Source organism: Branchiostoma belcheri, unplaced genomic scaffold (assembly GCF_001625305.1).
Source record: "Branchiostoma belcheri isolate BF01 breed outbred unplaced genomic scaffold, Haploidv18h27 scaffold180, whole genome shotgun sequence".
NCBI lineage: Eukaryota > Metazoa > Chordata > Leptocardii > Amphioxiformes > Branchiostomatidae > Branchiostoma > Branchiostoma belcheri.
Window position 1 is genome coordinate 292,653 of NW_017803269.1, and position 8,357 is coordinate 301,009.

The 8,357-nt window shown below is 42.4% G+C and overlaps 1 pseudogene; it reads right to left on the bottom strand.

Annotated features, from left to right (window-relative positions):
• Nucleotides 1-1,793: 1,793 nt before the first annotated feature.
• LOC109467513 lies at nt 1,794-2,522 on the bottom strand (annotated as a pseudogene).
• Between the last annotated feature and the right edge of the window lie 5,835 nt (nt 2,523-8,357).

The window sequence follows — 8,357 nt, forward strand, 5'->3', positions numbered from 1 at the left end:
CTTTTCAGACCTGTTGTTACACTGTGACCCCACTTACACACACGACTCTGGTCAGTACTTGGCTCTGAGCTGATGCTATGTGGCAAACAGAAAACTGGTTGAGACTGGATTTAAGTTGGTATAGAGGTCATGAGAAAGCCAGGCTTAACTTCAGGAAAGGGTTCAATTTCAGGGCAGTGACCTCTCAGCTCAGGTCAAAGTCCAGTAGGGCGTTCACTGTTGAACTTTACTTTCAGATCAACAGGGTTGATATTATAGGGTATGAAATAATGGCCAAACTGTTTCAATGCTTAAAACGGGTCCCTGAATGAATGAAAAAAAGTAATGAATGAATGAACAAATAAATGAACAGATGAGTAAATGAGTTCACTTCAATATATTCGATATGTTCAGGCTAATAAATTGTTCTTTGTTCTCATATATTATTACATCAATAGCATTAACGACAATGTATTAACTGTCAAAGGTAAACCGTTTTGTGTTGTCAATATAGGTTATGAGTCAACAAAACAACATCTACATTACAATAAGTTTAACCTGTATTACACTATCATTCTTACAAGGTCAATGTGATGGAGAGCGGGTTCTGTTGAACTTCACCTTGGAAAAAGACAGTCTCAGCCGTTAGTTTTCATGAGGTCAAGATCAAATCTTTATTTGAGTCTGATATCACGTAACTGTGCCGTATCGTGTTTCAGACCAAAGTGTTGGACCAATATACTCATGTATTCTGACAATACTGTCCGTATTGTCTATTGAGGAGAACTAGTGTGTTGAACAGTGACTGGCTAGCTGGTCTACCTCAGAGGTTGTTTTTTAGACATTATATAAGCCATTACTAATTGGTCAGATCTAATATGGAAGCATCTTAGTTTCAAATTCTGAAACTGACACTTTGTTTATTTGTTTATTTGAGTTTACTATGTGTACAAGTATACAAGTGGAAGGGAGGACAAAACAGGTGCATTGACACCTTTACAAGTTGTCCTCCCAACACTACATGTACACTGTAAATACAGATTATTATGGGTTCACCACACCACGAAGTGGTGGTGAACCCATATTGCTTTTTCTGATGTTTCTTCTCCTCCTCCTTCTCCTCCTCCTCCTCCTGCCATATCTTTAAATGGATTCAGCTTCTTCATTTTAGGGCCTAAGGTCCTGAAATTCGGTATGGAGGTACAGTGGGCAAATACCCCTAGGCGTTTTTTAAATTTTTGTGATACAGGCTTTTAGAATGGTTTTATTTGAGTTTTTTTGGCTGTGTTATAGCAAATGTATTACTGAGTTAGTGTGCAGTGTTACCACGTCTGGGCTTGAGTCATCACAATGGAATGCAGGGCATCAACCAATAGGCATGCAGCTTTCCTCTATTCTCCTTGCTGATTGGCTGTTGGAATTTAACAGGCTTAACTTAATTAATACCTGCACAGATCCATTCCATACTGACAGTAGGTCTGTATTCAAGTGTTTTGGTAGGTATTTCAAGCTTTCCTGCTCTAGCATTGGAATGCGGGGCATGAACGCTTCTTTTTTTCTTGAAAATCAACAGTTTGCATTATGCAATTAAAAATCCTAACCAATAATGTAGGGAATAGCTATCAAACTGTAGTCTTAGTTGTATGTTACTTCATACTATAGTTATATCAATGTAAAACATTGTTTTTCCTTGTGTTTCTCATTCTTTCCCTGCCATGTCGTAAAATGTGGTGAAGCCATTGCTGTATTTGCTCCAAAGCAAATGTCGGCCTTTCTAGTTTCTTTATTACTTTCTCTCTCTGGTTAGTTGATTTTTAAGGTTGGAAGTCAACAGGACGAACCATCATTTTGGATGTCCTCAGATAGCCGGCATACGGCGCGCCAAAGGTGTGCCAATAGATACCCAAGCCGCTGTGATCGGTATGGTCCGAGGGACGGAAGTACGGACCGTTAAGGGAGGACCATGAGCAAGCCTTGTACCACCATCCACCCGCCCCTCCCACCCTGCGGCCGCCAGCGCATGAACCACCGCTGTATTCATCATTGTCCACATCTCTAGCGCTGAAGCCCTGGCCGTTTAAGTGGGTACCCGGTACGTCAGAATTTGGGTCAGACTCGGGCAAGACAAAAGCATCTCCAGCTGTTCCGCTGTACCCCCCCACGTTCAGCCGGAACTTGGAATCATCCTGTAGCGAGAAGGTCGCATACCTGGCGTACTTTACTACTTCTGACCAATCTTCCAGCTCTATATACAGCTCGTACGCATTTTGGTTAGTCAAGCGGTATATGTTATCCAAGCCCAGCCAGTACTCCCCCTCGGCTGACCCAAACCCGTACCTATAGTCGTCATAGGGTCGGTTGAAATGCAGGGACCCGTCAAACCTCCTCTGTATGACCGTCCACCCTCCCCCATCTGTGGTCTGATCACAGTATACGGATATGGGGCTGGCTAAACCTGTTGGCTTTATGGTATAAATGCCGCTAGATACAACATGGAACATAGCCATAGCTGTGTGGATCTCAGAACAGTCGGAAAAGTAATTAGTGCGCCTGCTGAGAGCCAGGGAAGCCAGGTTCGGCTTGGGCAGCAGTTCGTTCACTTGGTCCTCTTCAAATTCTGCATCATCCTGTTCCTCTGTATCCACACGCAGCAATGGATCTGTGAGATAGAGCAACAACAGGGCACCGTATATTAGAGGAGATTCATTCCTCAAGCTAAGCCACACAGTCAAAACCAGTTGTGTGACTGGCTGAATAAAAGTTGTAAACGGGAACTATGCGGCTCCAGATGTCTTACTGAGGGACGACTGCGTGTGCGAGATGTCGGTTAGCTTGAGGAATGAATCCCCTCTACTATATAGAGCAACAAGGCACCAGTAAGACAATTATAGTGTACAAACAAACGTAAGGCACGTAACAATTACTGAGGCAAAGGGAAAGGCGAGAGCCCCAAGAATGGTTATATCAACTGAAATAAACCACAAAATATTATGTTCCTTAACTTTAATTCTTAGCTCTTTTCATTGATATGACTTTTAGTTTCATTCTGCTCCAAAGACCTGGGCAAAATGATGACACGTACCACAGACCCCGGTACCGAGCGCCTTGAGCTGAACTCCCACAATCCTGCACAGGTCCTTCAGCGGGGAGGGTTCATTCGGGCTGCCCATGGGGGTGGTCAGGGCTGGAAAGGGAGGGAACTTATTAGACGTCCTGTTGGACAACCAGCTTCTTTGAAACTTACACCTTCTTGCAGACACTAAGTCTGAATTAGTAGGCATTTACTAGTGTCTGCTTCACTAGTTACAGTTTAGATTAAAAGAAGAAAATTTCGGTATTCTCAGCACCCCAATCCTTTGTTGATTACTCTGGTATTTGAAGGCATGGCTATTTCCTGCACTTTTCCGAGGTGGTATTTAATAGGTACTTAGTAGTTGGTATACGTCCACCCGTTTATTAGTCATTTCATACATTATGCATGGCCTAGGCACTCTTCTTCCATATCGTTTTTGTTGTTTCTTTTAAGTTCTTTTTTTCTCTACTGGTCTTAGCAAACCAAAATGTAGAGAGAATAAGAAAGCCTGTGACATATGCTGACACCCTAGCTACCCTTTTGGGTTCTGAGTATCTAATACTAACCGATTTCCTTGCATCCCTTCTGCATGACACACATCTCCAGGACACTCCGAGGCTGGTCCCGAAAGTTTCCATCTGGCGCGGCTCCACAGACGGTGCTGCTGGCTGCAACGATGAGGAGAATCTCGAACAACATCATGGTGGCAGGAAGGCTGGTCGCCTGTCTGGTTAGTATTATATTCTGCAATGGGATTGGCTTTAACATGAGGGACACCTGTCGGCGTTCACACGCTATATCTTAAATTAGAAAGGTCACAAATGCATAATGTTTACCTTTATATGGTCTATCCCAACAAACTACTGGTCTGTTTGTTCTTTAATCAAACACATTCATGTAAATGGTTGTAGTAGCAGCAGCTGTGTGGTAGAAGGATTCGCAGGTAATGTAGTCAACATGGTGACTCAAGAAGAAGAAGATGTATATTGTGACCAGCCCCTCCAACCCTGTCCTGCTACTTGCTACATATTGTAACACAACACCAAATAGTGTCAGCCATCTGGTCCCGACCTTAGTTGTTTGGAACAGGACAAGAAGAGGGATAGAGAAAAACAGACTGCCTTTTCCTGTTTTCTAGAGTTCCTTCTCTCCCTAAGATACTTATTTCTAGCATTTACCAATATTATGAAAAGTTAACAAGTTAAGACACCAGGCATTTCTATTGCTCTTTGCACTTTATTTCATTGAATGAACAGAAATCCGGCACAGGGAATAAGGCAGCAGGAACAGGTTTTTCCAGAGCATTGGAAAATCATAACCGCAACTGCTAACATGCATCATATATTTCTATTAGAACATCTTATCAAGTATATCTTGGGTTCATTCTGCTGCTTCAAGCTATATACTAGCTTAGACTTTTGCTGCATTTCGTATTTCGAAACTGTGCTGAGTGAAATTTCTTTCTACTTTTTTCCGTTTCGGATTGGATCAAGTGGGTTGTCCTGCCTCTTTTTGTTACGGATTGGATCAAGCGGATTCTTTTCTCTTTTTCCGTTTCGGATTGGGTCCAGTGGGTTTTGCTGCCTTTTTCCGTTCCTGATTGGATCAAGTGGGTTTTGCTGCCTTTTTCCATTTCGGATTGGGTCGAGTGGGTTTTGCTGCCTTTTTCCGTTTCTGATTGGGTCCAGTGGGTTAATGTCCTGCCTTTTTCCATTTCGGATTGGGTCCAGTGGGTTTTGCTGCCTTTTCCCATTCCGGATCGGATCAAGTGGATTGTCCTGCCTTTTTCCGTTTCGGATTGGATCGAGTGGGTTTTGTTGCCTTTTTCCGTTCAAGATTGGATCAAGCGGATTCTTTTGCCTTTTTCCGTTCCGGATTGGGTCGAGGGGGTTGTCCTGCCTCTTTTTGTTATGGATTGGGTCCAGGGGGTTCTTATACCTCTCTGAAAATGTTGGTAAAGATGCATTATTAGCGATTAATCATTATAAAGATATTCTAGATGGAGAATTATTATTTTTTCACATAATAAAAGTGATGGAAGGAAACAACAATCAAAATTTTTAGAGGCTATAAAAGTATAATTTTTTCCTTTTAAATTGCTATTCTAGCTTACAGCAGTATTCGCTTCTTGGACCTTACCATTGTTTTGCAGGGGTGCCAGGTCCACAGGCAGCTCATCTATTTCATCTGACCACCCCTCAGGTGGAATGGGCTCGTCCAAGACAATCTCGCTAGTTCTTGCGAGACTCTCGGCTTCAAAGACAGGAGCGGGAGCACCCTTTAATAGAGAAGGAAGAAAATTAAAAAAAATCAATTTTTCCAACTTTCATCTTTCTTGTGCAGAAATTGTGTTATTCTCTAGAAGCATACTTTAGACTGTCTAGTTCTATGCCTGAAAGGGTTAGTGTTAGGATCAGGTACAGTTCTGGATAGTCTCCACGTATCGGTATCTGTATAGCCGGTATAACTGCCCTTTGGAGTAACACACCAGCTTTGCAGGCACGCTAGCTATATTACAACAAAATGACCCGTTACACCCAATCTTTGTACATTCAATTGCAGTAAGTTGTATTAAAGCTTTCTAGTGATGATGTCCCAACTGTGCTTGGTGGCAACGAGTTCCACTCTACGATAGTCCTTGGAAAGCCTGTATACAAGAACAGGTGTTTCTAGGCTGCAACAGTACCAGTTACCAACACAATTAGCTTGCACAAACATTCAAGAATACAACATAAAATGACTCAGAAGAAAATAAAAAAAATGAAACAGAGAAGGGTACAGGATATGCGCAGGTTATAAAAACAATCTGTAGCTTCAGAAATTGCACCCAGTAAACTTAACCATATACTGAATAACTAAATATTATTGGGCAAACATAAGGCTACTAACAGTGTACACAGAGTAAATTGTTATTGTGGTACATTAAACTGGACACGACAAAGGATACCACCAAAATATAAGAGCCATTTGGTGCAGTACACTTAGGATTTCCTGGTTTATGTGTTTATTAGTGCAGTTTCCTTTGGTCTGAGGGTAGGATGGATGGATGGAAAGGTCCGGTCAAATTTGCCGTATCTAAAGAAAGGGATGGTACATAATAGTACAAAGTGGGGGATGGTCCTTCAGCACTAAGGAAAGGGATGGTACAGGATAGTACAAAGTGGGGGAAGGTCCTTCAGCACTAAGGAAAGGGATGGTACATAATAGTACAAAGTGGGGGAAGGTCCTTCAGCACTAAGGAAAGGGATGGTACAGAATAGTACAGAGTGGGGGAAGGTCCTTCAGCACTAAGGAAAGGGATGGTACAGGATAGTACAAAGTGGGGGAAGGGCCTTCAGCACTAAGGAAAGGGATGGTACAGGATAGTAGAAGGGGGCAGGTCCTTCAGCACTAAGGAAAGGGATGGTACAGGATAATACAGGGTGGGGGAAGGTCCTTCAGCACCAAGGAAAGGGATGGTCGCTAGGATAGTACAAAGTGGGGAAAGGTTCTTCAGCACTAAGGAAAGGGATGGTTTTAGCAAGATTATACATGCTAAGACATGGCCCTCGATATTGCGTATCCAGAACTGTGCCTTGGGCAACTCTACGTTCTTGGATATGCATAGACTTTCCAGAACCCTGCCTGATCCTAACCCTAACACATTCAGGCATAGAACTATGTAGATAGGCACAGTTCTGGATACAATAGAGACTATCCAGAATCTTGCCTGATCCTAACCCTAACCCATTCTGGCTACCCTAACACATTCTGGCATTGAACGAGACTGTTGCACAGTTCGAATCTGGATACAATAGGACCTTCCATAACCGTTCCTAAAAGCCTTATGCAGTTGTGTATAGAACTAGATAGGCATGGTTCTGGATACAATAGAGACTATCCAGAACCGTGCCTGATCCTAACCCTAACCCATTCAGACATAGAATTAGATAGAAGCTGACTGTTCGAATCTGTGTACAATTATGTAGAGACTATCCAGAACCGTTCCCAAAAGCCTAACCCAATTAAATGTGTATAGAACGTAGACATGCAAGGTTCTGGGTATGATAACTGTAACAGTTACATACCTTACAGCACACCACAGCTATCATCAGCACAGTGACTGGAAACCAGCTCATGCTGATGTCAGATCCTTGCAGAAGTTTCGCTGAACTCTGAATTTGACGCTCTAGAATATTCTGACGATGCTGGCACGCTGACTCTTGGCCGGGCTTCTAGAAAGACATTATAAAGACTTTATATCAGTGTTTGACTACACTAATCTCCAAGCAGATCTTTTGGTTGCTATAGTATAAGGCAGGTTGAAATTGACAAAACAGAATAAAAGTTTGGCAGAGTAGTATTCAATGCACTGCCGTTTGGCTGTTGAAAAAAAAGATACCAGTACAGCAAAGAAAACCCGATAAAAATGCCTGAAAACTCGTCAAAAACAAGCTGAACACCAAACCTCTGCTTGGAGAGTAGGCAGTATTCAAAGCGCCACGATTTGACTGGTGAAAAAAAAAGACTACAAAAAACAAAGCCCGATAAAATGATAAGAAACACAAATCAAAAATAAGCCAAAGACCAATCCTCTGCTTGGAGAGTACACTTCTATAGACAGCTGTACAATAGTCTGACTTTAGCCCAGGTTTATACTAAGGCTTTATACGCAAAAACAAAGCCAGGTAAAGCGTTAGAAACACGTCAAATATAAACCAACGACCAAACCTTTGCTTGAAGAGTACACTGTTAGACGTCCGTACAATAGTCTGACTTCATCCCAGGTTTCTACAATTTAGCCTTTATAAGCGAATGTTTGCCAGGAGAAGTGTTCTAAACATAAAAGATACCAGCACAACAGAGAAAACCTGATCAAAACGCTGGAAAACTCGTCAGAAACAAGCTGAAAACCAAACCTCTGCTTGGAGAGTACCACACTACGTGTCGGTTTAATACGACTGACTTTAGCCCAGGTTTCTACAAAGCCTTTATACGCGAATGTTTGCCAGGAGAAGTGTTCTAAAGATAAAAGATACCAGTACAACAGAGAAAACCTGATCAAGTTAAACGCTTTGAAAACACGTCAAAAACAAACTAAAAACCAAACCTCTGCTTGGAGAGTACCACACTAGGTGTCCGTTCAATACAGACTGACTTTAGCCCAGGTTTCCACAAAGCCTTTATACTGTACACGACTGTTTGCCATGAGAAGTGTTCTGTCCGCCCACTGGTGTTTATACTGCTGTATAGGGCAGGTCGGTGCTCCAGCTTTATGAGTTAATAATCGCAGCATGATGGGGATGTTTGTCCTGCACTACGGGTG